Source organism: Canis aureus, chromosome 3 (genome assembly GCF_053574225.1).
Source record: "Canis aureus isolate CA01 chromosome 3, VMU_Caureus_v.1.0, whole genome shotgun sequence".
Lineage (NCBI taxonomy): Eukaryota > Metazoa > Chordata > Mammalia > Carnivora > Canidae > Canis > Canis aureus.
In genome coordinates, this window is record NC_135613.1 from 79,927,270 (window position 1) to 79,954,975 (window position 27,706).

The 27,706-nt window shown below is 48.3% G+C and overlaps 1 protein-coding gene across 19 annotated transcripts in view; it reads left to right on the forward strand.

Moving 5' to 3' along the window:
• Nucleotides 1-27,706, forward strand: part of PKNOX2 (PBX/knotted 1 homeobox 2) — a 309,255-nt gene that overhangs the window by 55,467 nt on the left and 226,082 nt on the right. The window lies entirely within an intron of this gene.

Here is a 27,706-nt window from a genome sequence, read left to right on the forward strand (position 1 = left end):
TTCAGACTTTTGTTCCTGATTTATTTAATTTAGAGCACATTTTCTAAATTAGTTCAAGGAAGGTGAGAAATGCTGTTATAAGTTTTCCTTTTTCCTATGCTGTGTGGCATAAGGACTGTGATGCTGTAAGATATATATAAATGTGTGATGCAATTGCTGGAGGTGACGGCATGTGAAGCCAAGTGTCTGGATCAAACAAAATGCAGATCAGAGTATGGAGAGGGCGAAGTGATGCCGCGGAGGAAAAGCAGAGGAAGTTATACGGAAAATGAAATCATCGCGAGCCACCGTCAGCCTTGGTTCTAGCCAACACACCATGCTTTGTATAAAACACTTCACATGCGATCTGTGACTTATTGAAGATTGAATTATATTGAGAAGCAGAATTTAGAGGGAGTAGCTGCCCTGGCTGGGTTCTGGCCAGGCTGCATGGCCAGGCTTGTTGCGATGGGGATCTGCTAATTTAATTAAATCTAATACCTGGTGGGAAAGAGAGGAAGGAGATAATCAGGGTTGGCAGGTCAACATGCTGAGCTAGTGTTTAAGCTGAAATTTGGGGGCCTGGCAGTTTTATGCTCTGTTACTGTCTGGCAACATGACTCCAGCGGGTCACCCAGCTTCCGGATCTCTGTTTCTTCATCTGTAAAGTGGAATGCATCTCACGGATTCCTCATTAGGCTACAAGAGGGGCAAATCTTGCACGACTCCCTGACTCCCACGTTGGGCGCGCTCTAAATAATAAAGGAAACGAAGAGAGGCTTCTGAGCAGCAGAGTGACATTCTTCTCTGTGTTTTCTTTCCTTGCCCAATCCAGAGCCTTTCCCCCACAACTCTCAGGAGTTCTGAGACTCGGGCAAAGGGGCTGATCGCCTGCCTTTCTTTACATCCTAGAATTTGAAAACGCCTGCTGTGATTCCACAATCCACCTGCACTTTATCAGGAGGGGAAGTTAAGTTGAGGGGGACCAGCATGCTTCTCCCGGGTGGTGCTACCTGGAAGAGCTTTCAGGCATCAGATAAACACAGAATCTGATTTATCAGAAACTCAGCCCCGTTCCCCTTTGTGCCAGCGGAAAGAAGAGGCCTGAGCCTGGACTGGTGTGTGACATCTGGTCGGGCTGGCGGGGGATGGGCGCTGGTCTGGAGCTAGCCGCAGCTTGAACCTCACTTAGCAGTCTCCATGCTGGCAGATCAAAGCAGATGCTGGGCCAGAGAGCCCAAGAAGTTACACCCAGCACTTATACAAAAGTGTATCCGCACTTGGAGTCTCCTGTTTCCATGCCTGATATTTCAGTGCAAGCCCTGATACTGGAGACGTGGCTTGTGGAATGCTTGCCTTTAATCCCCCCTCATCCATAGGGACTTCTTGGGGTCATTTTTTCCTCCGCATATCCTCCTCCAGTGGTCTTGAGCAACATCTTAGTCTCTGTTCTGACTAGGGGTGAGAGGATGGAGGTAGGAGGAGCAACAGTTTTGCTAAGGGAACTCTTACGGGTTGGAAGGCACCATCCTTCTACCAGAGCTCAAGCTTTTTCTCCTTCCAGGGCCCCCAGGAGTAAGGGAGAAGCAGGCCCTCGGGCAGCTTGGGAAGAGCTCGCTGCAAATGTGTTGTCTTGAGGGGGATCTGCTGTTTGGCTTGGATGCCTCACCGCAGGCCCTGCCTGACTGGGTTTCTAATTACAAGAAGGCCATTTCTGCTAAGACCTATCTCACTAAAAACACATCCCTGTGTGTAATAAGAAACCCTAAACCAGGCAGGATATTTTAAAACTGAAGCAATGAAGATTAGATTAAGTCTCCACCAAACAGCTTCGTTCTCGTATTATTTTTGGCTGGAATGTGGAGAAAAGCAGCTGGCCCTGGGGCCCGGAGCAGGATCTTTTGAGGGTTCGGATGGGGCTAGAGTGGGTGGTGTAACTGCTAGTTTCTCTGCTTAATAGGAATGTGGCCAATTTCAGTACAGCTCAGTACAGCTCAGTACAGGCGGTGGGGGTACCCAGTGGGGGATGAGGGAGGCCCCCCTCCATTGGGAGAGGCCAGAGAGTGGCCCAGAATGAGCAGATCACAGAGCACTGAGAATGCTTTTAAATTCCCCACCTCATTAGGACCTAGTCTTTTGTGTTTCAGCTTATGCTTCCACTCCCAGTCCTATCCCATGCCTAGTAAAACCACTCATCCTCCACGTGGCCTTTGGAGGAACTTTAATATATTGGGTACTTTTCTGGTTGGAGAGAAGGAACAGATAGTTGTCCAAAATTCCTGGAAATCGAGCCTAGGAACCTGACATCACAAGCCCTTTTTCTGTCCTGCCGGGGAGAGGCAGCGGCATGGTCTTCATTCATTCCTTTGTTCCTCCGTCCAGCAAATATTTGTTGCATGTCTCCCGTATGTATGCCTGATACAGTTCTAGGCATTGAGGCTACAAGCAGCAAAATCAAGCAGGACGAAAACGTATGACCACGAAGTTCCTGTCTTCTTGGAGCTTGCCTGCCGTGGAGAGAGTGCAGAGTATGGGCTTAGCCTCAGATAAAACTACATTGAGAGCCTCATTTCTAATTGCAAGAATTTAGACACATTGCCTAACATGTTTGATCTAGCTTTTCCACCTATAAAGAGAGAAATAAAAGTATAAAGCTCAAAGAATTGTGGAGAGAGCATCTGTAAAGTACCTAGCAGTGTGTGGCATACGGCAGAGACGCAATCAGGTTCTTTTTCCTCCCCAGGTTATTCTGGATGGGGGATCCAGTTGGTGGATTACCTACCCTCCCCCTTCCCCTTCCCCTTCCCTTTCACTTGCCCCCGGGGATTGTGGCCTGGGGCCTTTCGCAGGTGACTGGCACCATCAATGAATGTTGGACAAATAGCCAGTCACTGGCTATTTGTCAACTTCCCCTCCTGATAAAATGCAGTCACTGGTGCTGCCTGCTGCGTGCTGACCCCAGCAAGGGCTGTGGTAGAAATAGACACCCAGACCCTGTGCAGTTTGCCAGTGGACAAACTCAACCCAGAAACACGTAAGAGATGACATGCAGCTGCGCTGAGGTGCCATGAAAATGGGCACAAATCATTTTGTGGGGCTGCTGCCGAGTAATGAGGACAGAGTGGAGGTGAGCGCTCAGCAGCATCAGTACCGAGGTGGAGGTGAGCTCTGGCCAAGCAGGGCTGGAAGGGGACTCAAGACTCTCCAGGCCACAGGGCTCATAGGGATGGCTGGGGTTCCACCTGAACCAGAGTGAGGATGTCAGCCCCTTCCCAGCATGTCAGGGGGTTGAGTGGGCCACCCCTGCCTCCAGCAGTGCCACCTGGGCCTCCCTGTGTTGGCGACGGTGGGGGGTTTCTGAGAGGACTGTTCCTGTTGACTTCTCGATGCGTAGAACTGACTCAGTGCTTGAAGCAAACCAACTAATCCCATTCCTGACTATAACACGACTCTACTACCCACCATCCCTGGTCTTCCTAAGCTAAGGGAGCAGAGTTTATGGGCCACACCTGGGCCTCTCAGGGCCTAGGAAGCTGGCCCCGGTTAGAGTGGTTGGGATGGAGGAGAGGATAATGGTTTGAACTGGGAGTCACAGGGTGGTGGATTCTGCTCTAGACCTGGCTACTGACTGGCTCTGTGGCCTTCAATAAGTGGCTGACCTCTGGGCATCAGTTTCCTCACTTATTCAATGAGGAGCTTGACCTTGCTCTCAGAGGTCCCCTTCAGCCCGAAGTTCCATGATTCTGTTTCCTACCAGTTGGATTGCTTCATGACTGGGCAATGACTGAAACCACTACCACCACCAAGCAAGCTGCAAAGGCACATGCTGGGAGGGTTGGCCCCTGGGTGGTAGGATCTCAACACAGTAGAGGGAGTTGGCTTTGACTTGCCTGATGGCCCCCCTGGGGCAAATGGACGGGTCCTAGCAATAACGGTTGGCTCCATGAGGGCAGCTTTTCAGTCTGAAGACTCACTGGCTTCTTCCTCAAGGGTGACATTTGCTTCCTTTGTTGAGACCACAACCTTCTCCTTGGGAGAAGGACCACAAGCTTTGGAGTCAGATTCTGGGTTCTGACCCTGGTTCTACTACTACTGATCTGTGTGTCTTTGGGTATATCACTTAAGCTCTCTGAGCCTCAGTTTTCTTGGAGATATCGTTAGGATAATAATAATAATACAGAGGACTTAGGAGTGCTGTGAAGACTCTAGAACATAGTATCTAAAGGTGCTAGGCACAGGGTAAGCTCATGGTGCCTATTGATATTCTTTCCTAATAAAGCCCATCCTCAGGCACTCATTTAATCCTTTCAACTTTGGGAAGCAGGTGGGATAGGCATTGTTATGTCATTTGACAGATGAGGGGAGCTGAGGCTCAGAGAGCTACAGTGGGGGGTCCAGGAAGAGGTGGTGGGTGTCTCCACCTGTTCACATTGAATAGGGGGTCCAGGTCTACCTTCTACAGCAACGCTCCTTTCTTTAGTCTTTTGGAGACAAAGCAATCGCCTTGCCGCTGAGGGCTGCTTGACCCTGAGCTCCACCTGTTCCTCTCCTGAGAATCTCTTTAAAGGAACCAGCAGGACCCATCCTTTCCGTTACCTACACCTTTGTTTGGTAAACTCTGGGGAGAGCTACGAGCTGTTATGGAAACCAATGCCTAGAAGATCTGTATTTTTATTTCCACAAGCCTGCAGTTACAGATGGGACTGGCCAGCACAAGGGGTGGAGGTCGATTTAGGGGCGGGGAGGTGTAGTCATGGCAGTGGGTGGGGGCAGCAGAGCTGTGGTGCACCCAAGCTGTCAGCCCCCCGAAGCCTGGGGTGTGGAGGATGGAGGCTTGTACCCACGGTCGTCTGACTTTCAATCCTGACAGACACCAAGGGACGTTGACCCTGTTAATGGTAGGGCCTGCTAACTCCGAGTGGGTGTAGGCCCAGTCCCCCCAGTTCCAGGGTAGCAGTATGGGTCTATGGTAGAACGGGGGGGGGGGGGGAGTGAGCTCCCCAGTCCCAGAGGTTCTTCTTTCTGCACTCTGACATGGTCACCGATCACTACTCTATATCCAGGCCTGTGTTAAGCCTTGGAAGTACAGGGTTGTTTCTGCCCTCTCTCAGGGGAAGCCGTGCTGTGTGTGTGGACTGTGGTTCTAGTTCCAGATCAGAGAGAGGCCCAGAGAGGCTCCAGGGTATGCCCAGGGCCCCGTGGTGACAGGTGCTTGTTCTCACTCCTGAGCCCTCCCTGGTGATTCATCTGTCCGTCAACAAGCATGGCCTGAGCCCACTATTTAATGAATGCCCAGTAGCATGCTGCACTGGAGTCTCTAGGAGCTATACAATCTTACTGCAGAGCCCAGACAAATGCACATCACACTGAAGACAAGCTGTGTGACCTTTAACATGTCTTTTAATGTCTTTGACTCTTAGCATCCTCATTTTATACAATGAGGAAGTTAGACGAGATTGTCTTTAAGGCCCCTTCTGGGTCTACTACTTATGACTCTCTGGGCTATAAATGCTAAACTGTGTGTGGTTCAGACCTCTGTGCACACTGTGTCTGGAGAAGGTGGTGGGACACCCAGGGGCATTTAGCCCATTCTTGGTAGGACCTGTCTAACCCTGATGAGGTGAGGGAGATGGAAAGATGTGGATATAGCAGCAGTTGGGCCTCACCTATTTGGATGCGGGGGCTGGAAGAGCTCCTGCTGGCAGGCCCTCTGAGTTCTCCAGTCTCCAGGGGGACCATAGGGACAGAAATCAAGCAGGAGAGCCCAGTGATATGGGAGCTTAGGTCTGCTGTGCTCCTGGGGCCTGTGTACATAAGTGGTGGTCTTGCCCTGCTACCTGGTTGGGAGCACCCCCCTCCAGCTCTGGGAGGAGAGAGCCAGACTCGAAGGGGGGCAGTAGTCCCCTGGGGCACTCCTCACTTGTGTTTGATCTGGAGGAAAGCCAAGGAGCTTGATGGGATTCCCCAGCCTTCCCTGGAGGCTGTTCCCAGGGAAAGTGACTCGTTCCTTGCACTGGCATAGCTCTCATTGGTAAGGCACCCCAACTCGTGAGAGCCTCTTGGTGGCAATGAGATGGGGACTGCTGACTTCCAGATTGCTAGGAAGGCCGCTTTCCAAGCTGGACATCTGGTCTCCTGGAATACTCTTCAAAGTCATCTCCATTGGCTTTGGAAGGGGAGATGGAAGGAGAACTTCATTCCCAGGCTGTACTCTGGAGACTGCCATTAGCTGCTGGCAAGGAAGAAGGGAACTTCCCTGGCATTCTTTTGCACAGAACTGTGGTGCCAGCGTCCCTGCCTGAGCCTGGTGGAACTGGACTCTTTCAGGGAGGAAGGAGATGGGCTGCCACAACTAGCTTGTAGATCAAGGGAGGAGAAGGATTTTTTCCCCCGAACCCTGTGATTTTAGGGGAGCTGTGCAAGACCATAGACTGGGGGCTCCTTCACTATGTGCTGGGGGTTCCCACCTCTCTATCTAGTCCTCACCATGGACCTGAAAAAGAAAGTGAAGCTCAGAGCAGGTAAGAGAGAGAACTTGCCCAGGGTCAAGGGGCTGGTTCTGTGGCATTCCAGATCGGCAGGCTTTCTAGCCCAGCATGCGGCCTCCTCTAGGGAGCTGCGTGTTTCAGGGAGTAGTTGCTGGATTCCTGGCTGCTTTCTCTCTCCATCTCCCGCCCACCCCAGCCCCCCTGCTCCAGTGCATGCATAGTTCACTGTGGATCTAGGGCTCTGGCCTGGGGAGGTCACAGGTAATGTGATTGTGGTGCGGCAGGAAGGGCGACTGAGGCAGGACAGTGTAGAACAAGCCAAGGGCTGGGTTTGAGCCTTGCCTCAGGCTTGTTTACTGCGTGACCTTAAAAGCTGGCCCCACTTTCCTCATCAGCAAAGTGGTGGTGATAATACATCCTGTTGGCGCTGTGGAGAGGACCAAATGAGTTAATGTATGTGGATGTGTTATGCCCGTTATAAAAACACAAATGAAAGCGCCTACACAGTGCCTCGCATGTAATACGTGGGGGAGAAAATTGGTTGGCAAAGATTCTGTGTTTCTTATTAGTCTAAAGTAGAGCATTCACGCAAATACACACCTCCTCTTATACTCGCTCACAGAGTTATGACAACCATGTTTAAGCAATGGAAAGCGGGCAGGATGGCCTGCCATGCTACCCCATTGCCAGGGCATGAATGGTTCCCTCTGCATGGTTTCCAGAGTCTGGCAGAAGTTTGAAAAACCTGAATTCTGTGCCTGCTATGTGTCAGTGGTTGTGCTCACTTAGGCTTTGCCATCTAATGCAGTGCAGGGGCCTGGTGTGGAGTGCAGGGGAGGGGGAGTGATTTGGCCACCAGGTCCCATCAGCCCGAACCAGGTCTTCATCTGATAGATTTTTATTGAGCACCTTCTATGTGCCAGACCCTGCAGAGGTCCTGCAGATACAGCTGTGAACTAGACCAGTCCATGGGGGAGGAGGGCACTCGAGCTATGTAGGTGATTACTGAAACCCTGGTAAGAGCCATAGAGAAGTCCAGCAAAAGCATAAACAGGGAGTGTAACCTACTTTGGGGGTCTTGGAGGGCAGCCTTGTTTTTTGGCCCTCAGATGAGGCCCTTTCTAGGCAAAGAGTTGGCCAAGCCCTCCATCCCTCTTGGCTCATTTTCCATCCCTGGCAAGGGCAGAATAAGGTAAGAGGAAGACTGTGGGCACCAGAAAAGTCCTGCCGGGGAGCTTTGCTCCCATCTGAGTTTCCCATCCAGGCAGAGCTGATGTCATTCCCATCCCCCACCCCCAGCCCCCAACCCACCTTCATGCTCCTTAAGGGCATAGCTTTCAGGAGAAGCCTTTAGGAAAAAAAAAGTAGTATCCCTCCCCTATTTTTCCTGAAACTCTGGCTAGGGCCTTCATAGTATCTGGGGGTACCCAGTGATGTTCACATTGATGGGTTGCCTGAGTCTGACTTCTGGAAAGTCCTCATGGGGAGCAGCTGTAAGCTGAGGAGCAAAGACTTGCCCTTCCTTCTCAGCACCAGCTGGGGAGGGGGGTATTTATTGAAGATCAGGCCCCTTTCCTCTACATTGGCTAGAGTCAACTTCTTGACCTTATTTCTTTGGTGTGTTGGTAAAGCCATGTCATTCTTTCAGAAGCAATGGGCACAATTTGTGATAATTTTGCAGTCTTGTATTTTGGAGGGTTAGGGAAGAGAGAAAAGAAGAGGTGGCCAGAGGGATGAATGGACTTAAGTTGCTAGGGCTGTAAATCCAATTCCATAAATATGAAAAGGAAAGATGCTTTCAAGGGAATAGCTGATGTTGCCGTGTGACTCCCTGGGTTTAGTCATCTCCTAGGGCTGGCAAAGGGGATTTAGTTCAGGGTTAGACATGTAGGGGTGACAGCCCAGCTTTTGTTTGCTACTTGCTGGATGTGTGATCTTGGGCAGTTTCCTGACCTCTTTGAGCCTTACTTTCTTCCCTTTTGTGCAATGGGGAAAGCAATGGCTCTTTGTAGGGGTTAAATGAGACAACACAGCAGAGAGCCTGGTCTAGGCCCTGGCCTCTAGAGGGTTCTGAGTGTGAATTTCATTCCTGTCACTTCCTTCTCTCCCCACAGTGCTGGACATCAAGGAGATGAAAGTACCCCTTTAGGAAGCAGGAGGGAGTGGGGTGCAGGAAGACCGTGGGCCTCTCTGAGGAGCACGGCTAGAATGGCCATCTGAGGACACCGCAGCCTGGAGACTTCTATGTCAGAGCCTGGCTTGGTTTCCCTGAAGGGAGGGGAGGCAGTGCTCTGGGTCTCTTGGAAGAACCAGGACAGCACAGGTGATTTCAAGGAGGGCTGTGAGAAAGAGAGTCATTGAAACAGGGAATTGGAGGTACGAATGAAGGCAGGGAGGAAATAAACATTTGTGAAGCGTCCGCTGTGTGCTTGGCATGGAGCTAAGTACTTTCGTACCCATTGTTTAACTTTTATGAAATTAGAAGCATAGAATCTTAAGCCATGAAATCTCAGAACTGGAAAGGACCTCTGTCTATCCCAGCCTCTGTATTTGCTATATGGAAAATTGAAACTCAGAGAGGGGCAGAAACTGGCCTAAGGTCACAGAAAATTAGTGTCAGAGCTGAATTTGAAACTGCCCAGGCCGGGGCAGTTGGGGCAGTTGGGACAGAGCAGAAAGAGCATAGACCCTGGAATCAGGAAGACTAGGTTTGACTACAGGCCCACTTAGAGAAGCTCACACGCTTCCTGTATCTCAGTTCTTTCAGTGGTCAGATGGAATGGTAATCCTCCACCCTAGTGGTGGCCGGGACAATGGAAGGAGTTAACTGGTGTAAAGAGCCTTGTGTAGGGATCCCTGGGTGGCGCAGCGGTTTGGCGCCTGCCTTTGGCCCAGGGCGCGATCCTGGAGACCCGGGATCGAATCCCACGTCGGGCTCCTGGTGCATGGAGCCTGCTTCTCCCTCTGCTGTGTCTCTGCCTCTGTCTCTCTCTCTCTGATGTGACCATCATAAATTAAAAAAAAAAAAAAAAAAAAAGAAAGACAAAAAAGAGACTTGTGTAGCATCAGGGCCTCTGTAGGCCCAGGGCTCTGGCCACACCCACTCTGAAGAGCCCTCAGCCTGTCCCACCCAATGCCCACTGGGTGCTTGATAAACAAAGGTCCAGGACATTCAGTTACTCTTCAAGTACCTGCCAGGTGTATGCCAGGCACTGTTTTGGGATAGTGCTCAAATAGAAAGTTGAGCAAAAACAGACATAGCCTCTATCCTGATAGAGTTTGCAGTTGGTTGGAGTAGAGAGGGCTTAATTTAAAAAAAAAAAAATCATACAAATAAACATGAGAATACAGGTGTAATAAGAGCTGTGAGAGGAAGAACATGAAACCCTGAGAGCATTGAACAGGAAGGGCTATTTAGAGAGAGCAGGGAAGTGTCTCTCTGAGGAGTGATGTTTGAGCTGAGGTCTGAAGGACATCAGTGAAGAAAGACGCGAAGGAAGAGTATCCCGGTGTTGGGGGCAGAGGGAACAGTAGGTGAAAAGGCACTGGGGAGAGAAGAAGGGGCTGAGAGATGGCCAGCGGGACTCAGAAGGGTTCAAGAAGGAGTACCAGGAGTCTGACTCCGGACCAGGCTGCAGCTCCTGGAGAGGTGAGAGATCCCAGTCTGAGATTCTGCAGTGGAGACCAGGTTCAAGTCTGGCTACAGGCCTGGAGAGAGAAACAGATGATTTCCAAGCCTCAGTTTTTCTGCCCCAAATGAAAGTAATAAAAATAAAATCATAGGTAGGTAGATTGCGTGTCCACAGTGGAGAGGAGGGAGGTAAAAGTGAACAAATGGACAACGTACTTGGCCTTCACCATATAAGTGAACAGTGTCAAATTCATTTATGTTAAAGCTTCAATGATTTGGATTCATAATTGAATAAAAGCCAAAGTCCTTATCTTGGCCGAATCTCCACTTCCCCCATTCAACTCCCATCACTGTCTCCCTCACCCATCTACTCCAGCCACACTGACCCCCAGACCTCCCTGTGGTGCCTGGAATAAGTCAGGCATGCTGCTACCTCAGGGCTCTTGCACTTGCTGTCCCTCTGCCTGGTGCATCCTTTCCCCACACATCTGCCTGGCTCGCTCCCTTGGTTTCTCCAGGTTTCCACTCCAATGTCATCCTCTCAGTGAGGCCCTTCCTGAGGACCCTCTCTAAAGTGAAATCCCTTTTCTCCTATCCCTGGCTCTCCCTCCTCCCTTTTATTTTTCTCTAGTATTGATTAGATTTTGTCTCTTTTTTTCTACTCCTATAATCCAGAAGAGTACTTGCATATAATGAAAAGCCAGTCAATGTTTGTGAAGGGAATGATTGGATGAGGAGAACTGTTTGCTTGTGAAATGAGTTGTTAGGTTCATACAAAGTTTGCTTTTTCCCTTCCTCTGAAATGGAGACATGGGATGTCAGAATTGGAAGGAACTCAGTAACTAGTCTTTGAACAACTGTCTCATTCAACCACTGAGGATAGAGAAGCCCAGAGAGGTTAAGGGGCTTGTGAAAGGTCACACAGTCAGAGCTAGGATGGGAACTGAGGGCTCTGGGGTTCACTCCAAGATCTTTCTACAAGGTTTTGGCTTTTCTGTGCGACATAGCTTCTGGAGGTCCCCAACTTCCAGGGGGTGGCATGTCCTGAGGACTCAGGCTTCCTTGAATTCTTTTCCTGGGGCCTCATTCCAGATCTCTGTTGCTGCTGCTCATCTCACAGTGAGGCACTTTGGGGCCATCCTTGGGGGTAAAAATGGCCGTTGGCCACTGACAGGCAGACATATTTCTCTCCCCATTTCTAGGAAGTAACATGAAGGAGCCGTCGGTCTTCTGTAAAGGTCAATCCACAGGAAATGATAGCTCTTACTTGGTAGGAATCTGCCTAACATGGGGAATGATACAAAGAAGTATCAGTTTCTCATCCTGCATTCCAGAAACTTCTAGTCCTGCAAGGGTGACAATATTTTATTAACATCAATAATAATATTTTTTATTTTATTATTTTATTTTTTAAATAATAATATTACAATAATACTAATAGCAAACATTTATTGAGCAGTGACTTTGTACCAGGCATTGTTCTAAACACTTTGTGCCTTACAACTCATTTAACTCTCCCAGTCTTTGAGGTGGCTGCCCTACATCTTTCACATTTGAGTAATCTGAGGCACAGAGAGGTTGAGTCACCGGTTTCATGTTACCCAGCTAATAGGTGGGCAGGCCAGCATTTGAACCCAGACAGCCTCTCATCAGTGCTCATCTTCTTATTCATTAAGTTAAATAATAACGCAAAATAAGAATCCAAGACACATCGTGAAGAGGTGGGTATGGGGTCAGAGGAGGAGGCTTCACTGCAGGCTACGGTAGTCCTTGATTACTACGGCTTCTTTTGCCTGAATTAGAAGAGGTGTTTGGATAGCTGGAGAGAGGCTTTGCCCTTTGTGTTTTCCATCTTCATGTGGAAGGGAACGGTGATTAGGAGGACTTGGTGAAGGTCTTGTCATGGGGCGAGCCCCCTTCTCCCTTGGTGCATGCATACACTTGGAGATGATAGACGTGAGTGAGGCCCTCTACCAGCTGCCTGGTGAGGCTGGGAGGAGGGCCTGGCACAGTCTGACTCCTTCCCCATGGAACGGTTCTCCATGGGCTTACGTTATGGGGACTCTGCCTAGATTCCTGGTAAGGAGCCTCCTGAGCAGGATTCTCAGGATCCAGGCTTCTTAAATGTTTGGGGGAACCTCTGAGAAGATCCTCTAAATGGTCTCCAATAATGTAGCTGTTCTATCTGCAAAATGGGCTGGTAATCCCCTACCATGGGGTTGTTGTGAGTATTCAATGGGGGCAGTGCCTCAAAAAAATCTGCCCCCATTGGCGTCAGTTACCAAGTACCTCTTCTCTTCTATCCACTCCCCTCAAACCCCAGCTCAGCTCAGACTGGCTTCTCTTAGTCTTAGCCTGGAGCTGGGACATAGAGAGAAGGGGAGGTTTCTCTGTATGACCTGGCCCTTTGGGTCTATGCTGGAGGATGGGCCTAAAGCTATTCTCCTATTCAGAGTAAGAGTCATTGATAATGTCTTGCAATTACATCTGCGTCCTGAAAAATGTATTTGCTTTCTTTGGAACCACGAAGCACAAGGGAGCCTTGGTTATAGGATGACCAACCATCACAGTTTGCCCGGGATAGTTGTAGTGTAAAAGTCTCATGTCCAGGGGAACCCTTCGGTCCTGGGGAAGTTGGTCACCCTATGAGTCAGTTAGGAAGGAGAAGATGGGTACGGCTGAGGCTCCTGTACCCACTAAAGGCTACCCCCGTTGCTCCCTCCACTTGGCTTCTGAATCTCCCAGTGACAGATGGAAATCCATGGAGGGCTTAGTTGAGAAGTAAAAGGATTTGGCTTCAGACAGACCAGAATTCAAATCCCATGTCTGCTGTGTACTATCAGCTTGACTTTGGTCAAGTCTCAGTGTCCTCATTCATAAAAATGGGGACTTTAATAACTATATTACGTTGTTGTGTTGGGACTCAAACGGCCTAATGCATGGAGCAGCTGGCACATCAGGCTGAGCTATCTGAGCCCTATCCCCAGTGCTGGGGATGGAATGTTAAGGAGCTGCTTCCTTTCTCCCACAGAGGCTCCGCCGGGGTTAGGCCTCCCCAGCTTTTCCAAGTCAGCTGCACTTGGCCTGCCCAACAGCAGTGTCCTGGCCTGCCAGCAGCCCCCAAGAGGAACCTGTAAAGGACCCTTGGGGGGTTTTGTGGGGAGAGAGATGGAGACAGGTGATCTGCTATTTTTCCTGCCCTTGAGGCTGGGCTGGTGGCTCGACTCCAGGGTACTTTTAATGTATCTCTTCCCCTTTCCCTGACTCATTTGATTTTCTGGAAAACAGGAAGACTCGTTGGAATCAAGAGAACTTGCAGGAGGATGTTGGGGAGCCTCTAGTCTAATTTGGCCTCCTCTTGGATGAGGACCTGGAGAATGGGGTGGTTCTGACCATCTGAGATTTGACCGATGGTTAGTACCCAGAGAGCCTCTTGGCTGAATAGGCTGGAGATTCTTTAAGCTCCAAGGGACATGGTACTTGCGGGCAGCATGCAACAAGTCTGTTTTCTGGCAGTGGATTGTCTGTTATGTGGATTATTGGTGACACAGCTTATATTCCTAGCCAGCTACCCTCTGCCACTGCAACCTACTCCTGGGCATCCTTTCTTAATAGAAGGAGAGCTGTGCTCATGGGGCATTGACTCTTTTTTCTTTAATTAGTTTTTTTTTTTTTACATTGACTCCTTGTAATGGGTCAAATGAAACTAAGAAGATAGACATCATTTCCAAAGACATTCTAAAATTCACAAAAAGAGGTGTTTCCTTCAGATTAACTATTTTCCTGATTAGCCACAGTAGTTGACCTTAATGAGTGAGGGGCATCAGCAGATTTCATTCACTCCATGAATGAAGTGTTCATTAAGTGCCAGTATGGGCAGGGAACAGTTTCATCCAGAGCAGAGAGTATGAATGGGCTATTACTTTGAGCTGAATGTGTTCTGTTTCCTGTGGGGTTTTCCTCTGTTGCCTGCAGATCCTCCATTTGCCTCAAATGTATTTTCAATTTATTTAGCCCCCACTGTGTGCTTGCCACCCTGGAGGAAGCCAAAAGATGATAAGACTTGGCCTCTACCTGAAGGAGCTTACACTTTGAGTAGGGGAGATAAGCATGAAATCATGGAAAGTTAGATTATTTTGGAGGAGTTCTGTAGCAGTACTTAAGAGTGGTTCATGACAAGAGATATTACAGGTCAGGAGGATTCATTACCAAATGGGAGATACTACTAAGAGTGAGGCTCACAGAGGAAGGAGAGATCAAGTGGGCTGTGGCGATTGGGAGAGATGTCATGGAAGAGGTGGATGTGCCAAACCCTTGACACTTACTACTTGGTAACAGGCTTGAGGTATGGGTATAACTGTCCCCGTTTTCACGTATGGCACATGCCCAAGCCACACAGCTGATTAAGTTTGGATCAAAACTTAATCCAGGGGCACCTGGGTGTCTCAGTGGTTGAGTGTCTGCCTTTGGCTCAGGTCATGATTCTGGGGTCCTGGGGTGGAGTCCCACATCAGGCTCCCCACAGGGAGTCTACTACTCCCTCTGCCTATGTCTCTGCCTCTCTCTGTGTGTCTCTCATGAATTAATAAATAAAATCTTTAAAACAAAAACAAAAAACCAGGTCCATCTTTATCTAAACTTTTTCTGTTAGAAATCCTGTCTCCCATGAGCTTAAAGTTTAGGTAGGATTGAATAGGCAGGGAGAGGAAAGCCATAAACAAAGGCGTGTATGTAGGAAGATATCAAGTAAGGACCCTAGGGTAACAAGCCAGCCAGCACGAAGGGAGGAGGGGCTCCTGGTGGAGTAAGAGAGCCTCTGGAACTTTGCACATGCTGACTACTCTTCCCTGCTTCCTCCCCAGAACCTTTCCTCCCGACGCAGGAGCAACCCATTGCTTTTGCTGGCTTGGAGTTTGGAGGCTAGCTAGGCTGGCAACTTCCAAGAAGACCTAATAAATCCCTAGTGATCATAGTAATGATAGCAACACCATCTCATACCTGTATAATGCTTTTCCATCTACACAGTGCCTTCCCTTGAAACCCAGAACAAACCACAACGAAAGACATCCTAATGGTTGAGCACAGTCCAGGGCCCAAGGCCATTACTGCTTAGACCTCAGGAGACAGGCCAAGTACCAGTTCCTCAGGCAGGTTACTCACTGTTAATCATTGTGTGTGGTCAATAAACATTTGTTAAGTGGTTGCATCTTAGGGGAGTCCAACTCCATGTGTGGGTAACCTGATTCCAGCACCCCTGTAGAAAGCAAGCAGCGTCCCTAGTCCTTCCCTCCTGGAGTTTGTTCAGTGTCCTCTGTGCCCAGTGGCCCCATACCTCAGTCTGAGTAGAGTCTGTTGCAAAGCCTATGTGCATTTTTAGCTGCTGAGTTCAAGGTTGAAAGAAATCTGGATTTTCCCCCCCTTTGGTTAGGCTCTTTGGGTTCAATTTATCTACAAGCAAGTAAATATATTGTATATATGATAAAAATTTACCATTTTAAGCATTTTGGGGTATACAGTTCAGTGACATTAATTGTATTCACAGTGTTATATAATCATCACCATATCTATTTCCAAAACTTTTTAATCACCCCAAACAGAAACTTTCTACCCATTAAGCAATGACTCCCCATTCTGCCCTCCCTTCAGCCCTGGTACCCTCTAAATCTACTTCCTATCTCTACAAATTTGCCTGTTCTAGATATTTAACTTAAATGGAATCATAATATATTTATTCTTTTTGTCTGACTATTTTATGTAATGTGTTCAGGGTTCATCTGCATTGTAGCATATGTAAGAATCTCATTCCTTTTTATAGCGGAGTAATAGTCCATTATATATATATATATATACCACATTCTGTTTATCTCTTTCTCTGTGATGGACACTTGTGTTGCTTCACTTTCCAACTATTGTAAATAATGCTGCAATAAATATTGGTACAAGTATCTGTTTGCCACCCTATTTTCCGTTCTTTTGGTTATATATTTAGGAGTGGAATTTCTGGGTCATATGGTCATTCAATGTTTAACTTTTTGAGAAATTATCAAACTATTTTCCACAGCAGCCACACCATTTCAAGTTCCCATCAGCAAAGCACAAGCATTCCAATTTCTCCACATCCTTGCTGACACTATTTTCTGTTTTTGTTTTTGTTTGTTTGTATCCAATCTAGTAGGTATAAGGTGGTACCTCATTGTGATGTTAATTTGAGTTTCCCTAATGACTCAGGATAAAGACTTTTTGCGTACTTATTGGACTTTTGCATATTTCCTTAGAGAAATGTCTATTCAAGTGCTTTGCTCATTTTTAAATTGTTCTTTTTGTTGTTGAGTTTTAAGAGTTCTTTATATATTCTGGACATTTAACCTTTGTCAGATACATGATTTGCAAATATTTTCTATCATTCTGTAGGTTGTCTTTTCACTCTGTTGATAATGTTCCTTGATGGACAACATTTTTAAAATTTCAGTGAAGTTCAATTTATATATTTTTCTTTTGTTACTTAGAGTTTTAGTGATATATCTAAGAATTGTTGCCAGATCCAAGGCGTAATCTCTAATTTTTAAAGAGCTTTATGTGTTTAGCTCTTATATTTAGATTGTTGATCCTTTTGAGTTAATTTTTGTATGTGGTATGAGGTAGGGGTCCAACTTTATTCTTTTGCATGTGGAAATATGGTTCTCCCTGCATCATTTAAGAGACTATTCTTTCCCCCATTGAATGGACTTGGCACTCTGTCAAAATCAATTAACCATATATGTACAGGGTTATTTCTGGAGTCTTGATTCTATTCCATTGGTCTGTATACCAGTCTTTATGCCAGTGGCACACTGTTTTGATTCCTGTAGATTTGTGGTAAATTTTGAAGTTGCAAAGTATGAGCTTTCCAACTTTGCCCTTTTCCTTCAGGCTTGTTTATGGATATTCAGGGCTTTTTGCAATCCCATATCAATTTGGGGAAAGGGCTGTTGGAATAAACCTTTTAACAATATTAACTCTTCCTATCCATGAACATAGAATGCCTTTCCGGGATGCTTGGGTGGCTCAGCGGTTGAGCCTTGCCTTTGGCCCAGGGCACAATCCTGGAGTCCCAGGATGGAGTCCCACATCGGGCTCCTTGCATGGAGCCTGCTTTTCTCTCTGCCTGTGTCTCTGCCTCTCTCTCTCTCTGTGTCTCTCATGAATAAATAAATAAAATCTTTTTTAAAAATGCCTTTCCATTTATTTAGGTCTTCTTTAATTTCTTTCAGCAACAGTTTTCAGTTTTCAGGGTACAAGTATCTCACCTTTTTGATTATATATATTCCTAGGCATTTAATTCTTTTAGATGCTATTTCTTTTTTTTTTTTAATTTTTTTTTAATTTTTATTTATTTGTGATAGTCACAGAGAGAGAGAGAATGAGGCAGAGACACAGGCAGAGGGAGAAGCAGGCTCCATGCACCAGGAGCCCGACGTGGGATTCGATCCCGGGTCTCCAGGATTGCGCCCTGGGCCAAAGGCAGGCGCCAAACCGCTGCGCCACCCAGGGATCCCTAGATGCTATTTCTTAATGTCCTTTTCAGATTGCTCATTACTGGTATATAGAAACACAACTGATTTTTGCATGCAATCAGGTACCCTACAACTTTGCTGAATTTGTTTATTAGTTCTAGTAGCTTTCTTGTAGATTCTTTGGGATTTTCTATATATAGGGCTGTGTCATCTACCAGTAGAAATTATTTTACTTCTTCCTTCTAATTTGGATATCTTTTGTTTCTTTTTCTTGGGTAATTTCTTTGACTAGAATTTCTAGTCAATGCTGAATAGCAATGGTAAAATGGGCATCTTGTCTAATTCTTGATCTTAAGGAGACAGCTTTAAGCCTTTCATCATTGCATGTGATGTTAGCTGTCTACCACCCTTTTGATGATGGGGTAATCCTAAGGTCTTGGGTCAGGTGAGGATGGGAGCCACCATCTGCTTTATTACCCAACAAATAGATTTCTCCTGAAGGAGAATATCTTAGTCTGGTTGGGCTGCTGTAACAAATTACTATAGACTGGGTAACTTATAAACAGCATAAATTTATTTCTCACAGTTACAGAGACTGCAAAGTCCAAGATCAAGGTGCTGGCAGATTCAATGTCTGTTGAGGGACCACATACTGGTTCACAGGTAGTTGACTTCTTGCTAGAATCTCACATGGCAGAAAGAGTGAGGGAGCTTTCTGGGGTCTCTTTTTATAAGGGCACTAATCCCATTCATGAGAGCTACACCTTTGTGACCTAATCACCTCCCAAAGGCCCCACCTCCTAATACCATCACACTGTGGATTAGGATTTCAACATAGGAATTTTGGAGATACACAAACATTCAGTCTATAGCAGACCATCATATAGGGAGTCATATTGAGGGAAAATACCCACTAATTAGAAAATACCCATTTCATGTCAGCACTCATCACATTGTTAAAATGTCAGTTGAACTAAAACCCAAACATCTGTTAGGTTCCCACTATACTGCACACACTTTTATTATTTCATTTAATTTTGCCACAGCCCTCGGAGACAGGGTCTTTGTTATAACTACTCCCATTTCAGAGGTGAGAAAATGAATGCTAAGTGGGTGAGATGGTTCTTACAGCTGGTAGGTGTTCAAAGGAAGTTTGGTATAATGCAAGTTTCCTGATTTGTACATTGACTTCTATCAGAAAACTTCCCTGTGGGTTGGAGGGTTGGGGAAGGCTTTCTCAAAGACACACCACCCCTCAGCCTATTCTGATAACTTATTTAAGGGCGTTCCGCCCCCGGTAGGGAACCACTGCTGCAAGGATCCACTGTGATGGACAGGGCTTGCTGTAACCCATAGGTTTGTGTGCAGTGGAGAAAAGATTGAGAGCCACTGCAAACCATAGCATCTTCTTTCTTTTGTGATGTTAGTGCTGCCAAGTCAGCTAGAGAGACCCACGGAGTTGCTTCTATCAGAAGGTTCCAAGAGGGAACTCTCTCTGAGGATTGGTAGTGAATTCTTTATAGCTCAATTCTTTATGCTGGGCCAGGCGACTTCGCCCTATACCAAAGTCTTAAACTGTTAACTCAGCAGTAATCAACACTCTTGGGGAGATTAGCTTTATCAAGTAACTGCAGCCACAGGTACCTGGATAATTCATAGCCAATGTTTAGTTTCTGCCTCAAATTTCTGGGTCACTGGAGCTCTGTGAGATCCTATTCTGGACAGTGTTATGGGACCTGACTAGTGAGCCTGTCTGTGTGCCGCAGAGGTGCAGGCACAAGCCATGGAGTCGAGTCCCCATTGTAGGGGGCTGCATCTGTGGGAAAGTTTGAGATTTCCCAAGTCCTGGTGCTGGGTGCTAATCCTCAGCTTGGATAAGACACAGCAGAAGTGGCTGTTGATGTTCTAATTGGGACTCCTGTACATAAGAGTTCGAATCCGCTCAAGGTAGAGGAAAACTGCATTTTTGCTCGCTTGGTTTTTTAGCTCGAATTTCCTTTCTTTTGGCCTCATTTTCTGCGTTTTAGTCGGGAAGCATGGTTGAATTTAATTCCCTGCTCCTTCTCTCCTGCGCGGAGGAGGATTTGCTGAGAGTCCCCTGCCAGGGCTGGCCATTTTGGTGTCCCATTTATGTTTTCAGCACACATCAGAATCATCAGTTCACCAGACGTCCCTGGGCTGCAGATGGCCATGGGGACAAACCCTACCAAGAGGTAGGTCTATTGAAATTCTGGAAACATACATATAAACAAACAGAACCAAGGGGGGAGGGTAGCCCTGTCTCTAATGGCCCCAACCATCAGCCCTCTTTAGATGAAATTCAGCAGGTCTTTATTGTCTCAGTTCAGCTTAGCAAATGTCTCTGTGGTGATTCAGATGAGATGCAGCGCTTGCCTTCAAAGAATTCAAACTCGGCTTGGCCACTCAGTTACAGGGAGCTCCTTTCCTCCCTTATTTCTCTATCACTCTTTGCCCCTTCCTCTTGTTCCTATCATCTCTCATATTTTTCCTGCCCTGCAGGCTTGAAGCCTTGGTGTCCATCTCACCTTTCCTCTCCTTCATTCTCTGCTCCCTAGGGCAACCATACGTCCCACTTTGCCCAGGACAGTCCTGATTTAAGTTTGCTGTCCCCGTGTAATTGGAATGGCTCCCTTTGCACTCTCAAAGTGTCCAAGTTTGGGCGATAAATAAATGGTCAAGTCAGTCTCTAACCTTTTAGAGACTAGGGCTGTCCTCTCATCCTTCCCCACGTCTGGTGTGTCACTGCCTTGTTACCACCACCACCTCGGTCCAGATGCTGACACCTCCTGCCTGGATTACGGCAATTACCTTCTCCCTGGCTTCCTTCCTTCCCGTGCCTCTCCCTTGCAATCCATTCAGCAAATCATTGCCTGATGAATTCTCTCAAAACACAGTTCTGTGCTGCTCACTTCACTGGTTCCTTGCTGCTTGCAGGGTAACAATTCAAACATCTTAGTCTGCACTTGAAACTCTTTACAGCTCGGCCCCTGTTTTTGTCTACGTGAATCTCATTTCCCCTCTCATTTGGCCCCTGCACCCTTCCCTTTGCTGACCACCATGGCTCATAAAGGTCTGCTTACCTGGCCCTTCCCAGAGATGCAAATCCTGGGTGTGCGCGTGTCCTTCAAGCCAAGCATCATCTCCCGCCTCTTAGGTACAGCATTCTGAGACCAGCCCACCGCTCAGCACCCTCTCCTCCTCTGAACTCCTCGGCCTAGAGCAATTATTGCCTGCACAATCCATTTGGCGTCTAATCATGTACTGCCTCATGACTTTTCATGTATTGCTAGCTTGGGCTAGAGCCGAACGTATTTGCTGTAATTTCACTTTTCTTTCTCAGAGGTCTCTCTTCTCAAAGTACAGGTTCCTTGAGGACAGGAGCTGAGCCTTATCCTTCTTTTTATTCCTTATGGCACCAAGTGCCTAGGAGGTGTCACCTAAGTACTTCTCGGGAAACCTTAATAGGTATTCATTTTGAAATGCCAGGACTGGAGAGGATCTTATAATCACGTAGTTCAGACTCTTATTATTTTATGGATGAACCAAAAAATGAAGATTAGAGAAGTCAGAAACTTGCTAATGGAGACCTAGCTAATGGAAATGGCAGGGACAGGCTTCAAATACAGATCTTGTCACTGAGGCCCCAGGTACTTTCCCCATCACCAGACTACCTCCTGTGTGTTGATTTTATTTTGTGAATGGATCACAACCATTTTCAGGTTTAAGTAGGGGTTTAGAAAGCAGAGGAAAAGAAGGTAAGCAGCTAGGAGAATGGCATGGCCTCCGTGAGGTCCCGGAAATGGAAACTTGCTTGGCATGATCTTGGCGGGGGACAGCAATTAGGTCACGGTAAGTCCTATATAAGAGAATTGTGGGGAGGGGTGGGTCAGGGAAGACCTCCAGTCCCATGATTTGGGGGTTGTAAGATTTCTGTCACAGCTGAGCCACCTGCCCACACCCTGGACCATTGTCTCATCTCTGCACCCACTGTTCAGAAGTTATAGGTGTGGGTGTGTGTGTGTGCAGGAGGTGTGGGGAGTGGGGGTCAGTTCAGCAGAGCTGGAAGTGGATGTGGGGATGAGGAAGTGCCTGCTTAGAGGCAGCTGGGGCGCATTTGCTTTGGGCTGGAAAGAAACCCAACTTCAGTGGTATTGAAAAGTGCCACCGGTAATGCTGTTATATATAGCTTTCAACTTTAATAAGGTGTTGCAAAAACTATGAAAATACATATAACTAAAAACACATTTCGCTGGAAGCTTGATCTCGAATCCCTTTCTACTGCTCCTGTGTGGTGCTTCATGCTGTCAACAGAGCTGTTAAAACACAATGGAAAGTGGGTAATTGTGCATTATATGGCTTTTGTTTTCCGTTATGAAATACTGACATCCGAAAAGAGAGTGGGATTATGGAGGTGGAGGGCACCAGGGAAGAGATGTGAGAGGGAGGCCAGGGTATGAGAACAGAGGGTTGGGAGAGTAGGAACCTGGCTGCTTCTATTCCAGCGGGTCTCTCCGAGTCTTGGCTTTTCTCGCCATAAACCTGGGCAAGTTTGCGCAGCTCGGTGAAGATGCTCTGAGTTGATAATCAGGGTTAGCAGAGGACTCTGGGGTCCTGACATGGTGTGCGAGGCAAGAGCAGAGGCTACGGCTGAAGAATGTGTCTGTTGGCAGCTTGGGGTGACGAGGGCAAGTGAAGTGAGGAAAGAGGCGCTGGCATTGTTGCCCGGGGAAGGTCGGGCCAACGTCCGTGCCCGCCTGCTACTGCTGGCGATCCTTAAACGATGTCCTTTCACCTGACGCCAGGAGCCTGGCAGGAGCTGAGTCCCGAGAACGTGGAGACTTGCAAAGGTGCCCTCTGCCTAGGGCACACTTGTTCCTCCCACAAGTAGCAACAGCCATAAAAGACTAACAGCCGCTCTTTATTGAGTGCTATGTGGCAGGTGCTTCACGTGCGCTTCCTTCCTTGATTCTTTTTTTTTTTTTTTTTTAAGATTTTCTTTATTTATTCATGAGAGACACAGGCCGAGGAAGAAGCAGGCTGCATGCAGGGAGCCCGACGAGGTACTCGATCCCGGATCTCCAGGACGAGGGACTCGATCCCGGATCTCCAGGATCAGGCCCTGGGCTGGAGGCAGCGCTAAACCGCTGAGCCACCCGGGCTGCCCTCCCTTCCTTGATTCTTACAGTGGCCCACTTTGTGGATGGCACTGAGGCCCAGTGGGGGAAGTCTCGGCCAGGGCTCCCAAGTCTCCAGCCCGCCCCATTTCCGAGGACCACAGGGAGAGAAGGACACTTGGGAAGCGCCAGGGAAGCCACAGCCCGCGGGGCTAGTTTGCATGGGAGGAAGGGATGGGCTTGGGCTGGCCAGGAAAGGAGCTGCAAGCCTTGCCCCGGGAGAGCCTCCGAGGCACCAGGGTCATCGGGAACAGTCCCCCATCCCCATCCCGGTGACCCGCTTGCCACGGTGGGGCCTTCAGGGCAACCTCTCTGGGCCGGGCGGCATCGTGGGCTCTGCCCCTGGGTTTGAGGGACGACCTGTCTCTCTAGATAGATTACATTTGGTTTGCTCAGAAGGCATTTACGGCTTTATAAAGCTCTTAAATTGGCTCTTTTCCCCCCTCAAAACATTTCTTCAAGCTTACAAGGCCAGTTTTAGAATAGCAATTACCAGCTCCAATATCCCCCAGCAAACTCACGCTGTGCTGTTGTGTATAAAGTGCCCGGGACATTTGTAACGCTGCCACCGGCGAACCTGCGCGAGGCCCGGCCGCACCGGGAAGGCTGCGGAGCCCGTCCTCAGCTCTAATTTATGGGCCACATAAAACTCTGTGAAGTTGCCCTGCATCTTTCTGAGGCAAAGTTGAGGTTTTTTACTGTTTCAAGCTGCTAATTTTTACCATTTAAGGCCAGCCTTCTGCCCGTGCCAGTGTGCGTGTGTGCATACAAGTCGGCCACTTTAATTTATGTGCGTCTCTCCCCCCTGTGATGCTCATAACTTACGAGTGTGTGCGGAGTATACAGCCGGCTCCTCCTTCTCACCAGAGGTTTGGCTGCTTTGTCCCCCCCCCATGGGCTGTGATTCTCTGGACACCCCCTTCCCCACCCACTGTTGGGGCCAGCGGTGTGGGGGACAGGATGGGGGTGACAGGAGGGGAAGCCTGGTGCCCACAGGCCTGACACAGGCCTGACCCAGTGACCCTGGCCCAGTGTCCTTTCCAGGGAGACGGGGGGCTTCGTCAGGGCAGTACCGCGGGGTGGAAAGAGCAGCAGGTTCAGCAAGGGATGAGGATTTAAGGCTGAAACGGAGAACATCCCCAATGTGCTATCTTGGACAAGCCCCTCACCTCTCTGAGCCTCAGTTTCCTCATTTGTGGGCTGGGAGTATGGCTATAAATTTCTCACCGGGGTGTTATGAGTATCACGTATGCTAACGACCGTGAAGGCCCTTCATAAGCAAAGGCAATATCTGAGCGCCGGTTGGTAGCTATTCCAAGCTCTAAGCTGCTGGCAGCACCCCCCACCCCCACCCCAAGAGGGAGCAGCCAAGAGCAATGTGATGTCTCAGGCTTTCCAAAGTCAGGTCGAAGTGCGTCTGGATAAGCCTCCCTGGGCTCTAGTGAGCCCTGAGTGAGAGCTGCTGTGTAACCAGGGCAGGAGGTGGGAGCTCTGCACACTCAGCTCCCCCTACCCTTCAGGGTCCTCTGACCCCTTGATAAGAGCACCTTGGCTGCCCCTTTCCTGCCCCCAGGCCAGCTCCCACCCCTAACCTTTCCAACCTCCCCTGGTCTTTGTGGATGCTTCTCATCAGGCGATAACATGGGCAGGTTTGTCTAGCAGTCTCCTGAGAAGACTGTTACTTGGTGGGTTGTCGGGGTCTGGAGACAGGGAGGTTTGTTGCTCCCCGGTCCATGTCCTTACCACGCAGCAGGGGAACTCTGCCCTCTTGCTTCCGCACCCCTCACCCCTCTGGGCTGAGATTATACTGGCTGACAGAACAGGAATGTTCAGCTCCTCCTCAGGGTTTTGGTGAGTCCCTAAATCAGAGGACCCCCAAATCCCACTCTTCCTGCAATGTCCCCCGAGGCCTCATTCCTCCTCCTAAGTGCTTCTGGATATTTTACCAAGTAATGCAGACTCCACAAGTTTAAAAGGCTAATTCAATGCACTTTTAGTGGAGGGAAAGATGCTATTGAAAGTCACCTATTGATCATCTCCTGTATGCCAGGCGGTGGGCAAGGTGCTTTGTATGCTTCAGATAATTTAGTTTTCACTACAGACTCTACTAGTAATAACTAAAATGCATTCGGCAAGCATTTACTACATGCCAGGCATTGTTCTGAGCTTTTTTTGTGACTTCAATCCTCACAACACTTCTGTGACGTCGGTAGTATTGTCACCCTCTTATAGAGGATAAAACTGAGGCACAGAGAGGTTAAGGAACTTTCACAATGTCACACAGCTAGTAATTTCAGAAGATGGGATTGGCACCCAGAGAGTCTGGCTCTGAGCCTAAACTCTTAGACGCTGCACAAGAAATACTGCTTCATCAAGAAAGATGTAATTATTATCATTACCCCCATTTCACTGGTATAAAAACTGATTGTCAGAGAGTTTGAATAACTTCCTCATTAATATATAACAAGAAGAGGTGGAGCCAGAATCTGAGCCTGGGTTGGTCTGGCTCCAAAGCCTAAGATCTTTCTGTTACACCCTCGGTCCTCTCCCTTACTGGTTTAAGGCACAGGTTCAAGACACATGCTTTTCCTACCCTCAAGTCATATTATGAGCAGGTGAGCAATAGCATAAGACTGAAGTTCTTTTTAAGAAGATGAGGATGGTTTGGAGTTGGGAGGAACACAGGTGAGGTCCGGGTTAGGGGAGAGGGAATGGAAAAGAGGATGAGTTTAAGAGCCCTGAGGACCTGATAGGACCTGGTGATTGGCCAGATAGTGGAAGTCCACCTTGAGGTAGAATCTTCAGCCTGAAGACTCCGTGGATTGACATACTATTCATGAAAATGAGAGCTAAGTTCCTGCGGAGAGGAGTCCCATTTTTAAAATGCTGACTTTGAGGTGCCATGGAAACATCCAGTGGAGGAGTCCTGTGAGTCCTGTGCCTGACCATTTCTCCAACCTCCAAAACTGATTTTGGATGTTGGGGTTCTTAAAAATGTTTGGGTCATGGCCTCCTTGAAAATGTAATTGGAATGATAGATTCCCTCCTAAGGAAAATGTGCATCCAAGCGCGCGCACACAGGGTCACAATTCACTGACGGTGTCCCAGACTGGAATCCCTAGGACTCAGGGACTCCGGGTTAAGAAAGCTCGGTTTAGGGTGTCCATCCTGGCTGAGAGCCTCCAGGCTCTACCACCACTTGGGTGGACTGCGGGGTCTGGACAGTGGGCATTCTGAGTGCCCCAGCTTCGTCTCTGGGTGTTGAGTATTGGGCATGTGGATCCATGCCAAAATCCCTGGAGGGGGGACTTTTCCATTTCAGAGTATGTACCTGGAAACAGGTGTGGTGGGATTTCTTCTCCGTCTCTGAGCCGACAAGAGAGTAGGCTTACCCTAAACTCAGGCTGGAGGTTTATTCCTTTCATTCATTCATTCATTCATTCATTCTGCTGCACACAGAGTGTGCATCAGGGCTGGACTAGGCATTGAGCTGGTTACCTCCTTGCCCCTCTGAGGATGGTGGCTCAGAATCAAGCCTGAAACAGGGCCTGAGCCCCTTCTGTCCCCAGACACCAGACCCTGGGCTCTCCCCACGTCTTCACCGAGGCTTGTGTATCTCCCTCACTGAGAAGCTCCAGTCTGTACTCTGCTGACCAGGCCCTTGGGGGACAAGGGTGGAAGGGCGGTTGTCAGGGAGAGTTCTGGTGTTCAGAGATGGTGCAGGGAGAAGGTGGTCATGCAGCAGTGAACTCAAACTTGGGTCCTGACGGCCCTGCTGTAATTTCCCCGTGACCTTGCGCAAGCCGTCTCCTCTCTCTGGGCCTGAATTCCTTCATCAACAGAACAAAGGAGCTGGATCTGATCACGTCCACGGTCCTATCCATGTTAATGTTCCATGACTCTGAGTGTTGGTACAGAGCCACTGCTTGCCTATATGAAGTGGCCCTGATCACCAGGAAGGACAAGAGATGGCCCTCTTCCCAAGCAGGGGCCGTCGTGCTTTATTACTTAGAGAAAAGGCCTTCCTTTGTGTTAGTGCTGTATTGGCATGAAGAAGGTACTTCCCTGAACATGTTGGCTACTGCCCTGTTGGGTGAGAATATGGTAGCCACTACTATGTGCTTGTTTAAATTTAAACTAAATAAAATGAGATCGTATTAAAAACTAAGTCGCTCAGTCTCACTAGCCATGTTTTAAGTGTTCGGTAGCCATATCTTCCATCCCTGCAGAAGATTCTACTGGACAATGCTACTGTGGGGGTTAGCCCCCCTGCAGCCCTCTGTTTCTCTGAGGGAGAGAGAGAATTTGCTCAGTTGGGGGAGGCGGGTGTTTGGAGGAGTTCGGTAGAAATACCTGGGGAGAACTTGGTCTTTGTGTAATTCGTTACATCTTTGATGGGAGGGAGATGAAATTTCTCAATTCATTATAGCCACTTTGACCTTCAGAGTCATTTAGTTACTGGCCAGAGTCCATGGGTGGGTGAACAGCAAACCCAGAGGTTGTTAGTGGTGCCCTGTGACTGCCCACATGGATCCTTCCAGTCTCCCCACTGGGTCCTGGAAGGCACCCAGGTTCCTGAGTGGGGATCTCTCTTATTGAACCCCTCACTGAATGGGGCCCAAGAGCAAATTTCTTCTGCTCCACATCTGCCTGAGAGCCAGCCCTGCCCCAGCCTTCCTTGTGAGTCCTCAGCTTCCCTCAAGTCTCCAAGTCCTCAGGCTGGGAGAGTCCTCATGCTAGGGACTTCTTAATAATAAATAACACGGCCTCAAAGCCCCTTCCTGCCCGAAGCAGGGAAGTAAGACTCAGGCCAAGGCTTCAAGGCAGGCAGCGGTAGGGGTGAGCCAGGGAGTTGCTGGGAGAGCACACCTTGACAGGTTTCTGTACACTCGGGGTCCGTGGGGAGCTGGGTGTGTTCGG